This window comes from Parasteatoda tepidariorum, chromosome 12, assembly GCF_982258835.1.
Source record: "Parasteatoda tepidariorum strain Cologne lab strain chromosome 12, Ptep-v5.0, whole genome shotgun sequence".
NCBI lineage: Eukaryota > Metazoa > Arthropoda > Arachnida > Araneae > Theridiidae > Parasteatoda > Parasteatoda tepidariorum.
The window spans coordinates 4,159,010-4,173,464 of NC_141766.1; the positions used below are offsets into that span (position 1 = coordinate 4,159,010).

At 27.3% G+C, this 14,455-nt stretch overlaps 1 protein-coding gene and 1 long non-coding RNA gene across 5 annotated transcripts in view; one reads left to right on the plus strand and one right to left on the minus strand.

Moving 5' to 3' along the window:
- Nucleotides 1-595: 595 nt before the first annotated feature.
- The window catches only part of LOC122269199 (uncharacterized), a 206,745-nt gene continuing 192,885 nt past the window's right edge, over nt 596-14,455 (minus strand). For 2 of the 3 annotated variants that reach the window (XR_015430709.1, XR_015430711.1), the window contains one exon: nt 603-902. This is a non-coding gene — a long non-coding RNA (uncharacterized LOC122269199). Of the gene's footprint in view, nt 903-14,455 lie in introns of all 3 variants that reach the window. The other variant, XR_015430714.1, reaches the window with a different exon arrangement.
- The window catches only part of LOC107453372 (uncharacterized), a 404,700-nt gene continuing 402,870 nt past the window's right edge, over nt 12,626-14,455 (plus strand). For both annotated transcript variants that reach the window (XM_071188231.2, XM_087155622.1), the window contains exon 1: nt 12,626-12,828. The gene's annotated coding sequence lies outside the window, so the exon portion shown is untranslated. The remainder of the gene's footprint in view (nt 12,829-14,455) is intronic.

Genomic DNA, 14,455 nt, shown 5'->3' on the forward strand with positions numbered 1-14,455 from the left:
ATTAAATAAATACGGTTTTAAATGATTTTGACTAAACCATTACATTTGAATAATTTAAACATATATATGATAGGCTTGCACTAGTTTCTGTCTTGCTTTTCAAATAGATGAATAATTTTTAAGTTAAGAAACTATATGGAACTGAAGACTACATTGAACATAGTTCTAAAAGAAAGCGACATGAAAACAATAAAAATGTTTTATTCTGAACTGAAATTATAAAGATTTCTCCCAAGGATTTACTTTTTACATGAAATTGTTTTGTTTTTTCTAAATTTTATTTATTTATTTATTTTTTATTAAAATAAATGAACAAAACGTTAAACTTAGAATTTAACTAGAAAGTTGTCTCCTAGTACATGTAAAATTCAAAATCTTCATGACCAATTTAATAATTCTTGGTTTAAAACTTCCAGGTCTTACCATAAGGCAAACGCATTTTTCATCAATTGTATCATTTCATGCTAATTAAAAGCTGGAAAAAAACACTGGAATAAAATATTTCGATTTTATTGTATGAATTCATGCTAATTAAAAGCTGGAAGAAAACAATGGAATAAAATATTTCGATTTCATTGAATGAATTCATGCTAATTAAAAGCTGGAAAAAAACAATGGAATAAAATATTTAGATTTTTTTAAGGTATTTTTGTTTTCATTTCTGATTTAAAAAGTACAGAAGTCAAATAAAAAATAAAACAATTATTATTTTCAAGTGTTACATTTAGACCATAACTCCCAACAAGAAAATACTTTATTTACATTTTCAAAAATTCTTTATTGAGTATATTTAAGACACTTCTCATAATTCTTCGCTATAAACAGAAATATTTTCTTCCTTATACATCAGCCAGACCATACAAAATTCGTCAAGAACTTTCTTTTTCACTTTTTCAGAAGAACTGTAAAAGTAAAAAAAAAAAAAATAATTAATAATTGAGAATCAGATCTCATATTCTTTTCTCTCTCCCTCCCCCCCCCGAAAAATTTAAAACAATAAAAATTTATTGATTTAAACTAGATTTTTTTTCAGGTGATTTAAAAATTTTATGTATAATAAGATCTTACAATTTTAAAAAGTTAGATATTAAAATTATAACAATGCATATGAAACTGTATTGCTGCATTAAAAGTTATTGTAAATAGAATAAGAATGTTTTATTGTTTAAAAAAAAAAGGAAAACCGCAAAATTAATTCCACGGATATTTTTTCTTTTTTTATATAAATGTGAAACATAATTTTAATAAAACAAATATATTACTTTTGCAATATTAAAATTTTCAGAAGTTTGTGTTTGCAAAACAAAAACATTGCAGTAGTTCGTGGATGACAAAATATTTCGTCATACCAAAATAACTGATTCAAATAAAATTAAACCAATAAGTTTCATACTAATCAATGCACAATTACAAATTACACTTTGCATTGCATTGTATCGCATATTGTTTTGCTCAAGGTATTTCGAAAAAATTATTTTTAAAACAGATTTATTTTTATATGCCTAATTATAAAATTATTAGTAATTATTTATAAAATAAACTAAAGTTTTTTCAATTTTGAATTATTATTCACAAAATTACGAAATTTTCATTTACTGATTAATAATTTTAGACAATTTTAAAAAAATTGATAAATTGGAAAACTATAAAACTTTTTAAATATTCCGACCTGAAATTCATGAAAAAAGTAACATTTTGTAATATTTATAATGAAAAATAAATCTTGCAAATTTTCTAAGGTGTAACACACGCCGTTGCATTGACGCTAATTTTCTCGATTTCCTTTCAATAATTTGATTAAAGGTTTCCCTTAAGAAAAAATATGTATATTGATAACATTTAATTTTGCCGCTTTGTCTATAAATATTTGATTTTCATTTCGAATTGTGCAGGCAGTAGCCAAGAGTTCGTCTCCGATTATAAAATACAAAAATATATACTTAGTTAAAAAAATGAATTGTTTGCTTAAATTTTAATAATATTAGCTGAGATACAACTTTAAAGGAGATATTTGTGTATAGATGCCACCAAATGAAGCGAAAGTATAGTGATTATGTTGATAAAATGCCAACAATATTTTTTAACAATTTTTCTTATTTTATGAAGTAGCTAGTTACATATGTATTGCTAGTTACATAAAGATAAAAAAAAATTGCGAATCAACGTTAAGGATCCATTATTGTTTAAAAAATATAATTTTTGCTTCACCAACAAAAGTGCAATGGTAAGTATTGTTTCAAAAGTTGGCTTATTTATCTAATATTTATGATATTAAACATTTTTCCCATAAAATGTCCAGCGCACATTTTATATTGCTGGCATTTTATATTGCTGGCATTTTAATTTTACTTTATTATTACCTTTCTTTCACATTAAATGATGCATAAATTTAAAAAATATTTTTTTTAATATGTGCTTATTCGGAAGAAAGGACAAAGCATTTTTACGTTTATTGCATTTTTTTATGTTTATTTAATGTTGTTTTGTGTTGTTATTTAATGTTGTTTTGTGTTGTTTCGTGTTTTGTGTTGTGTTTTAATGTTGTTAATGTTTATTTAATATTATGTTTATTTAATGTTTTTTATGTTACACGTTTCAGGACTCATTCTTAATGGTTCGAGGGGGGACCTCAAATATGCTATTTAACTAGCGCAGACGATATTTTAAGTTACGAAACTAGACACAAAAAACTCTCAATAAACATACCTTTTTTTGATTAATTCGGATTTCTGAGACCTGAAATATCGGAGGTAGCCGCAATCTGGAAGATATGGTCCCCATAGTTTGGTTAGGAGAGCCATCCAAAGTTTGATCCCCTTAATGTTAATTTTACTTTTTCGTATTTAGCCATATCTTGAGATATTTTTAAGCGAATTGAAACATTTTTCACATAATTTTTAATAATTCATTTATCCAATGATAATTTCATGCAAAAAAAAGTTTCTGTAAACATTTATTAATTGTTATTATTTTATTAAATAACAGTCGAAAAATTTTTGAATTGTAAGGTGTACAACTTTTTTGCGTCATTTCAAATGACTAATTTTGATTGGCAAAATACATAATTTGAGTGAGATTGATTGAATAGTTCCTAATAAATCAAATTTTAAAGAAGAAATCGAATTTAAAAATTCGATTTCTCAGAAACTATTCAATCGATTTGGCTCAAATTTTGCATTTTGCCATGTAAATTTACACACTTCAAAATGATGTAAAAATTGTATACCTTACAAATCAAATTTTGTTTGATTATTATTAAATATAATAATAATAAATATTTACAGAAATTTACATTTCTGCATGGAATTATTTTTGGATAAGCGAATTTTATAATTGTATGCAAAAGATTTTCAACTTGTCTTATAAGTTCTCGAGATATGGCGAAATACGCAAAAAGTAAAATTAACATTGAGCGGTTTTAACTTTGGATCGCTCTTCTGATCAAACTATTGGGACCATATCTTACAGATTGGTGGTCAGAAATCCGCATTCCTTGAAATAAAAATTATGTTTATTCCTAGAAAGTTCATTCATTTCGTAACTTAAAATATCGTCTTCACTAATTAATTTGCCTATTTGAGGTCACCTCCTCGAACCATTAAGAATGAGTCCTAGAACGGGAAGATCCGATCATTAGATCAAAAGTTATTCAGGATGGTCCATTTTCTGTTTTGCGCATAATACATTAATGTGGGGCTGTAAAAAATAGAGTAAATAACAACTGACTTAAAATATAATTATAAAAATAACTTTACGCACTATACTAGTCTTGAAATATCATAATTATCTTACGATTAATTTGTATCGAATTTCTAGCTACTTAAAATTTGTATCGAATTTCTATCTACTGCAAGCATACAACATGAAACAAAATTAAAGTGAGAGTTTTAATTATTTTTGAATCATTAATTAAAACAATATGACAAAACAATAAATAAATAAAATTATAGTTTTCAAAAAAGAAAAAAACAAACAATACCTGCGTCTCAGTTGAGTCTCCTCTCCCTCTCTCTCTACCTTTCTATCCACTCATATGTTATCATCTATCCACTTATATGAAAACTTATATTTGCTGCTCGCCTTAGTTAAATTTGAGACACTTGTTTGCAGGATTTTTTTAACTGAACTGAGAGCAAAAAGGAGTTGAAATGAGGGCCTTATTAACACATATTAGTGTCCAACGCTTTGACCAATAATGAATAATTACTCATTCCCTCTGACAGAAAATGTCTATTGATCCCAATGACTCCTTACAGGTGCATCATTTGTCTGGGTTGGAAGCATCTGCTTGGTTTGTTTAGGGATGGGAAAGTGAGATAAAAGAAGCAAGCAAGAAAAAATGCTTATCGCTACATTCCCCTCTATAGATAGTTTTAAAAATCGGTATATGTATTTATTTTGAAGCAGAAATTTCAAAATTATTACAAAAAAATGAAGAAAAAAATCAGTCGAAGACAGAAAAAAGTTCATTATATCCAACTTTCTCACTTCTTTGGTTCACTTTATCCAGAAAAGACTACATTATACGTGTATAGAATGAAACATTTAATTCACTATATCCGGGAGATCACTGTAAACCGTGTTCACTATAGCGGGGTTTGACTGTATTTGGATTTAAATCATGAAAGCTATAATCTTAATTACAAATACGAAATATATCATACTGAGGTTAACACTTGTCGATTGTAATAGAGATATGTTAAGCGAGGGTGTTGTTGGCGGGGGGGGGGGGAGAGGTCTAGGTATATGTCCTCTTCAATAATTGGAAATCGTTAATAGTTCCCTTCAATAATTCGAACAAATAAAGAAAATTTTCAAATCATCACTGATTTAAATTCATTAAAGTTAAAAAGCAAGAATGTGAATCATTTAACATCGCATAGCAATTTTGGGGGCTGATGAGATTCAGAGAGCAGGGGAAGGAGCCCACTCATGATTTCAACATGGAAAATAAAGAGTTCTCTTATGACGTCATTGACAAGCTTTCATTTTAAGATATTTGACAATGAAAAAACGGATTGGTTGTAGATTTGAACATCATGTGTGTATAACCGGACTCTGCCTGTAGAAACACTCTGGTACGCTTAAGTCATGCAGCAATAATGTAAATTTACGGCACGTTATTTGCTAAAAATCAATTTGCATGCTGTTAAAATACTTTTTTAATATGAATTACGTCTAAGCAAAGATATTTATCAAAATTTAAAGTCAGACAAATGTGTAATACTAAGCTTCTTTTCAAAAAATGCTGATTGCAGAGTTGTGTGTCCAAAAATATTTTATAACAATTCCTTAACATATATTTCCTTAAATCCAGTTTTAAAATAATTCCTGCTGTATTTCTAGAAAGATCTTTGAGTATAAATATCCTGTTTATTTGCTAAAATTAAATAAAACCGATTAAAAGCATAAACAGTGGCGGTAGGTTTAATATAATTAATGGTTATTAGCTGTTTATTGTTATCACTTTTCCAGATATATGCACTGGTGTAAAAAATTAAGAGCAGACTTGGTCGATTATCTCTAGAACACTTGGATCGATTTTAATGAAATTTGATATGTACATACATTGAAACAATACAAAAAAAATTATCATTCAACAATTGTAATACACGATCGTGAGTAACACTCGTTGGAGTCGGAATGTATGAAACAGCAGCAATAATCCTGGGTTTAGTCCGCAATTATAGGGCTTGCAGCGTGATTTCACACTTGAAATAAGGCAGTTTATCAGTTTTGCTATATCAGGTAAATCACTCTGACTGCCTTTGCGGGTGTTTATGCCACGTCGTTCATGATTTTGTAATCTTGCTATATCTAACTTTGTCAATCTTTAGCAGAAATATTTAAGCAATTTTTTCTTTTTTTGGGGAAATGAGATAAACTGAATAAACGATTAAACCCTCATGAAGAAATGTAAATAAAACGAATTTAGGAATATTTATTTATTTCAATGTGCAGTATAAAGTTGAACTTATAAATATTTAATCATATTGTACAAAATCTATAAAAAGATACAGATATAGGAAGGCTTCAAAGTTGTTTCCTATTTTACCAGCAAAGGAAAAAAGAAAAGGTTTTCTGGCTTAATCGGCAGACTTTATTTATCGTTACATTTTTTACTACTTCTTATATTAAAAAAAAAGAAAAACTTGATAAAAAAAAACTTTGATACGTCAATGCATAACGTTAAGCAAATTTCACCGGTAAGCCGGTGAACATCGCGAAAAACAACTTTTTATGTGCGCCAACGACCGCGCACTCACGCACACACACGCACATCAATTATAATGAATCCTAATAACAAATACAATTAGACCACTTTTTTTTTGAAAAACGCTATCATCCCTCTAAAATGAAGTTAGGAACAAATGTATAAATGCTATCATGGACATTTAAATTTTAAACAAAGAAATAAAACATGTATTTTGCCTATGATTATGTATTTTGTCTTATGTATTTTTGGTTGTTTATGATATGGTATAACTCGCCACCTTAACAACTTTTAATCAAATTTTTAAGTAATCAATCCTTATGGTTCGAAGGTCTTACCTAAAACACGCTCATTAATTAGTGCAGCCGATATTTTAAGTTGACCACCCTGGTGACCGAGTGGTCAGGGTGCCAGATTGCGAAGCCAATAGTAATGTTATATGAGAAACACATCTTCAAGGGCGAAGAATGTAATAAATCAGTTCTTCCATTGGAAAAAAAATATTTTGAGCTGCAAAATTTGGCACTTAAAGTACTTCCTCTGAATAAACATAAATTTTATTCGAGGGATTTGGATTCATGATCTTCAAAATAGGGGAGGGGGTAGCTGCAATCTGAAAAATAGGGTTCCAATGGGGGAGAAATTTCACTTTTTAGTGTATTCCTCAATTGTAATTGGTAAAGGTTTCAGGAATTAATCCAGGTAAATTGATTAATTAAAATGTTCTTGGATATAATTATAAATTTCATTTATCCGAAGATTTTATTCGTTCATCCATTTCCATGTAAAAAATAATTACTATTTTTTTTTTATTATTTTATTTAACAATGATGGAAAAGTATTGAATTGTAAATTACACACAATTTGTTTTATTCTAGATTGTATAATTTAAAATGACAAAATCCAAATTTAGTACGAAATAATTCGAATTTTTCTTATGGAATGAATTCTTAAAAAAACGCTTTTTTGAAGTTTTATAACTCAGAAACTATTAAACTGATTTCGTTCAAAATTTGTATTTTGTCATTTAAAAATATGCTGTTTAGAATTATGTAAAAATTTATGTACCTCTCATTTAATAATTTTTTTCGTCATATCAAGATTCGAAATTATTATCAAAATTCATTTGAATTTTTATTCGGTGATAAAAAAAAATAAAATGTAGTTATTAATATTTGGCCGGGAATTTTCCAAAATTTAAAATAAATCGGTCGAATTGTTTTTGAGAAATGAAATTAATTGTGGAATTTATATTAATTCCCAATAAAGGAAATTAACATTGAGGATCATATCCAGATTTTATTTTAATATCCGTCGTTGAACAGCCGACCCAATTTTTGGGTTTACGACTACTAATGTTCAACTCCGTAGCCTTGTAATTTTAAACCAATCCAGAAGACAAGGAAATTCCTGGATCAGTACCCCCAGAGGAATTGATTTGTAATGGGAACATGGAGGACTTTGCGACTCGACAAATTTAACGTGCATCAGTCACCATTTACTACACGGGGAGTCTTCAGTCGGAGGGGATCGAAACCACGAACTCTTGGACATGGGACCAGTGCCCTACCGACCAGGCTATACCGGCCTTGTCATATCCAGATTGCGGTTATCTCCATAACTTAAAGTTCAGGAATCCATCGAACAAAATGCATGTTTATTTGGAGGAAGGTACTTTATTTACGTCACGATAGAGCTGCCATCGCAATTCTGGTCTGGTGACGGTCTGGGAAGCGTCCCTGATGATGATAAGAAGACATGCCATCCCAATTTTAATCCTCTGCAGAGGGGATGACTCCCCTGCTTTGGTAGCCCGACGACCTGCGTGCGAAGTCTAGCTCTTTACAGTAGAACAGTTGAACGAGGACCAATACCGGGCACCCTCGGTCCCTACGCTGGCAGATCAAAGCCGCTTACTGACCGGTGATCGGTGTTCTACTGGGAACCGTGTCTTTACGATCAGTCCTCTGTAATGCATTTATTTGGAGGAATAATGTTTTTGTGTCTTGAAATATCGTTTGCTCCATCAAATCATTAATATTGAATCTAGAATAGCAAAATCTGATCAGTTTAAAAGGAGTTCTCTTTTTTTTCTGCTTAATGTGCAAATTAAATAGATATTTTTTTCAAATAAAAAATTGTTCTTTTTTTTTAAAAAAAAAAGTAGGATTATTGTGAAAATATTTTACTCCTTTAAAAAAATTTAAAATGAATCCAAGAGTTTAAGTTATAGTGTGTTTGTGTTTAATATGAAACATAAAAAATATCAGATTAAAACTTTCAAAACTGATACACCTGAAGCATCTTAAGGTATCCAATCACCCTTTTTTCATAAAAATCGAACAAATTATCGATTTTTTGGTTTTAACATTTTATTATGCTTTAAACATCCAGCTTTCTAAATCTGTTTAAATTTTGTTTTTAGCTTTAATATAACCCGAGTTATAGCATTTTAACGAAACATCTCCTTAGAAATTGTGAAACCGGAAGTTACATTCTTACATAGGAAATGAATGATTTCTGCTAGTTTCGTTTTGATTTCTGCTAGTTTTGTTTTGATTACTTACGTATATTTGAATATTATTCACTTAAGGGCAGTTTTTTTTATTACTTTTTTGAAATGGCAACGTTTTTCTTAAATATTTATAAGATTTTAACCTGGCAATGAATTAATAATCAATGAATCAGATCCTTGTTTATCTTTGATACTTGTGATTGCGCTTTATTTAGATCTTCAATTTATAGTTATTAATTTGTTAATTCTGTTATTTTCTTGTTAAATTTGCTGTTGTTTTTTTATTTATTATTAATAAGTTTTGTTCTGTTTGACTTTGTTTTTGTTTACATTATTTTGAAATTAATAATGGGGAAGTCAATTGCCCGTAAGAGGAAGCGGCAGTTTTACGGCAATCGTCATACTAATGAAAGTATGATGAACTCCAGTACAGCTAGTTCATCAAAATTAAATGATTCATTAGTGAACAATAATGATTCCGATGGAAAGGAGGATTTTTCTGGTAACAGAATATTTGATCTATCAATGCTGTCATTGGTATTCAACAAACTAGCATATCCTCAGTGTTCAAATTTGGGGTTTATTTTTGAAGAGGATTCAAATTATGGATTGTGCAGTAATCTCGTTTTAAAGTGCCATGAGTGTAAGTTTACTGAAGGATTTTCTTCATCACCTAAAATAAATAATGCTTCCGAAATAAATATGAGATTTGTATATGGCATGAGACGGATAGGCAAAGGATATTCAGGTGCAAAATTGTTTTGTGCAACTTTAAATTTACCTCCACCACCTGCAAGATCTGCATTTAATAAAAACAAAGTAAAACTGTTGAAAGCTCATTCAACACCATCAACCAGAAGGCGTAGAAAAATTATAAGGGCAAATAGGAAAAATAAATATGTGTTGAGAGAGAAGAAGGAAGGTGTTACCTATGAGTATGGCGGATTTTAAGGACACGACACTATATAAAGATTATACATAACAGAAATGTCATTTTTTGAATTGTTTTCATATTTATTTAGTTCTTTTCAACTTTTTAAAGGATATATGTATTGAATTATAATTTGTAAAATTTTTATAATTGCCTGAGAGAAACATGAGTTTTAATTTTTCTCGAAATGTGTTTTTCTCAATTTTTCATTTTACCCGAACCTTGATTTTAAAGCAGCCTAATGATTTAATAAGTTTCAAAAGATTCAGTTAAATTGTTGTTCAAATTTTCTCTCATCTTCATGAAGATGTTATAATAAAATTATTCAAATATTTTCTCAGTTTTGCACTTGACAGTTATTTTTCCAATTTTAACTTTAAATTTTATTTAATTTTTCAACTACATAATAGTTAGCTCTATCTATAAAATTTATATTATCAAATTGTTATGATTTAAATATGAAGCTATTATTATTGTTTGTAATCAGTATAAAAATTCGTTCTTGATAAAAATTTTTATTCAATATACTTATATCATGGTTTTTATATGCCTACACTTATGCTATAATTAGTAAACTCGTATTTATGTAATGACATGTACTTATTTGTATCATAATAATTAATTTTGCAACTATATGATTTAAAAAGGATATAACTTTATTTAAGAATGCTTATGTTACTAAAAAATAACTAGTTTTTTTATGAATAATGCTATTTTGTACTTTATTTTTGTAAAAATTTTTTGTTTTTGCGTTTTTCTCAAAATGCATTTTTTGTGATTTTGAAAGTACGCAAAACATAAAAACTTAAATTCTTTTCCATGTATTGCTTCCAAATTTTAACCATAGTTTTTTATCATTATAAAGCAGGTTTTGAACTAGAATCATGAAGAAATAATAAAAATTGAATGTTTTACAGCTAGTTATAATTCTTTTGATCTTAGACTTTTTCCGTTTTTAGAGTGTTGACACATATTTTTGGCTGTCAAAATGGTTTAGGCAGACATATCTGAATTGTTTTAGTTCAAAACCTGTATTAGTGTTAAATAAAAATATTTTAATTAATTTTGTGAAAAAATATCAATAACTTTTTTTAATATCACGTTTTGCGTAAGACAGTTTTTTTAGTAAAATTAACTTATTTTTTATCAAAATTTCAAAAAATAATAATAAATTTTATAATTTGTTTTTTAAAATTATTTTATTTACTCATAAACAATATTAAAATCACAAAAGATGATAATTTAATCAGAAATTTCAAAAATTTGTTATCGAAGGTGTACGGATACCTTAAAATTTGAAATATATTAAATTTTAAAAAAATCAATAACTAAAAAAAAAATGAATTAAGATATTTTAATTAATAATTGGGAAAGCCATTAGTATTAAGTTTTAAATTTAGGGAAAAGTGGTTAATAATTAAAGAAATTTATTTTAGAAGTCTACTATAAACCTTAAAAGTCTTTTAATTTTATGCTAATTTATTTTAAATAATTTTCTAAATCTGTGGTATCTATTCCCAAGGATGATGAGGCACATATCCTCAAAGAAAAACTTAAATTTCGTTTTTAGAAAATATCCGGACATTTCAAAAAAATTTTTTTTATCTCAATAATAAATTTTTTTTATTTATTCCTGATTTAATGAAATCTCGTCATTGGTTTTGTTTTGTAAAACACCATTTTCAAAAGAGAAAGCTATATGAGAAAAAACAATCACCTACAGGAGTTTGGCATATGGATTATCACCTACCAAGAAAAATAATAAATAAATAAATAAAAATAAAAATAAACGAATAATAATAATAAATAAATAAATAAGAAATCCCCTCCCTCCCAAAAAATTGAAAAATTCAGTTCCTGTCTAACTAAGTCCCTGGTTATATATGAGCTTTTCCTATTTGTTAATTTTTACTTGTAAGGAACAAAATTAAAGATAGCATAAAATCTGACTAAAATATTCCCCCACAAAATAAAGAAGATTTTAAAAACAATTTCTCTTTAGTATTTAAAAAATATTTTCCATAGCAAACTTTTACTTATAAAACTTCAAAGAATTATCAAAAAGTTATTCAAAATATTATTTTTTTTTAAAAAATGTCTTCCCCTTTAAAATGGACATAGAAAGTTACATCCCCCTGACAACTCCATGGGCATTCCCGCTTTGAATAATAATTATAACTATCATAATCCTATAAAAAACAATTATTTTATAAACAAATTCCAACTAAACCCCTGGTCATGTATGCGATTTTCCTATTTGTTAATTTTTACTTGAAAAGAAGAAAATTGGAAAATTAAAGATTGTATAAAACCTGACTAAAAAAATCCCCCCCCCCAAAAAAAAAAATAAGTTAAAAACAATTTCTATTTAATATTTAGGAAATATTTTCCGTAACAAACTTTCACTTACTTCAAACTTTCACTTCAAAGAATTATTCAAAATACGTTTTTTAAAAAAATGTCTTCCTCTTTAAAATGGATACAGAAACTTGCATTTCCCTGTCACCCCTTTGGGCGTTCCCGTTTTGAATAATAAATATAACAATCATAATCCTATAAAAAAATAATTATTTTAAGAACAATTTCTAACTAAACCCCTGGTTATGTATGCGCTTTTCCTAGTTGTTAAATTTTAATTGTAAAGAAGAAAATTAAAGATAGCATAAAATCTGACTAAAATATTCCCCCATAAAATAAAGATTTTAAGAACAATTTCTCTTTAATATTTAGAAAATATTTTCCATAACAAACTTTCACTTGTAAAACTTCAAAGAATTATTCCAAATACGTTTAAAAAGATGCCTTCCCCTTTAATATGGGTACAGAAACTTGCATCTCCCTGACACCCCCATGGGCATTCCTGTTTTGAATACGAACTATCATAATCCTGTAAATAGTTGGAATAAATGAAGGAAAAGCGCTAAATAAAGGAAAATGGTAACCTTGATGATCGCCAAGGCAGGGAGAGCGATGTCTGTTCCTCAAACATACTACATATGATCAGAATTTCGTAGGGATCGACTCGTCGATAAGTGCTCGTATCTTATTTTTGGACTGAATTATTTTTGTGGTACATTTTTACAGTATAATAGATGGATTTTTAGTGTTTTTTCTGAGATTAAATGTCCGGAATTGAGGTGTTTCTTTCTTTTTCGAGACGAACTAGAGGTAAGTAACTTCTATGGTGTCAATGACCTTACTATATACATCTTACATTTATAAATGAAAATATTTATTTTAAGCTTTATTTTTGCTTTAAAATACCTAAGGTGTTATCTTAACGCACATTTTGTACAGAAATATTTTTAAAATATGCATATTATTAAAAAAATTGTTGTTTTTCTAGAGAAAAAATTATACATGAGATTTGAAATGTTTAAAAGTAATTAATATTTTTCGATTAAGTTTAGTGACTAGAGGATTATTAGTTGTGAATCTAACATTATAGGAATGTATATTTAAGTTTTTTGTTTCTTAAATTTATATTCACTTCGATTTGATGAGTTTGACTTGAGTGCAATACGATCATGTGTTCGAATGATTCACTAAGTTTTTAGAGTATATTTTAATTTGTAAATACATGTTACATAAATAATGCAATATAAATATGTGTATGAATGCAATTTTGTGGAATTTTGTTGAATTAAAAGTACTTGTATATTGAAAGAGAGAAGAGTGGGAGAGTGAGTGTTATCTACTGTAGAGTGCGTTGAACTTTGGCGTAGATCAGAGTTCAGTCACATGGTCGGTCACTTTCGCGACCATTTACTTTAAAATAGTATCTTTATTTCTTAATTTCTGAGATAGAATTGTTTTAATTACTTCTTTAAACTACTGTTAATAAATTAAAATATTTCTTAAACATTAAATATGATTCTCACGTTAGAAGGTCAATGAACTTTCCTCTCTGTTTACTTTTTGACTTTTCTCACTTTACTTCAAATACTGCTTACAAATTCAAAAATTTACTTTTTGATACTTATAAATACAGTTTTAAATATAAATAGTTCGCTTTTGATATAAATATAATTTTCATTTTTCATAAAGTGACGTATTTTCATCGAATATTGACTACAGGCCCAAAATTTTACTTTTTGATTCATATATATTAAGTTCTAATGAAAACATAAATAACTCTCTTTTGATTCAAATATATTTTATAAAATTTATAAAATGCCAAATTTTTATTAAATATTCCTATGAATCCGAAAATTTATACTTTTTGTACTAATATATCTAATTTTAATGACCCTTTTAAATGTAAATAATTTTTGCTTGATTCAAATATATTTTATATTTTTCATAAAAGGTGCATTTTCATTAAATATTGCTAATAAATTCAAAAAGATACTTTTTGATACTTGTTTATTTATAGTTTTAATTTCCATTCTAAAAACATTGTTCTCTTTTTGAATAAATTACAATTTGCATGTGACGTATTTTCATTAAAGTTCCGATATTTTCTGTTTTTAATAAATAAAACACTATTTTAGTTGTTTAATATTTAAAAAAAAATGGTATTTTGTTTTAAGAAAAATATTGATCTAGTTTAAAATGATAGAAATTTTATTTCGACAATATATATTTTACTATATTATATTTTACTCGTGCATTTTATTGAAAAGAAAAAAATGAATATCTATTTTATTCAAGTTGATTTTATTAAATTGTATACGCTTAAAATTATTTATATTGTAAAGGAAATTCTGACAATTTTCTTTTGACAATATATATATTTTTCTATATTACATTTTACGTGTGGATTTTGTTGAAATGAAAAAATTGAATATATGTT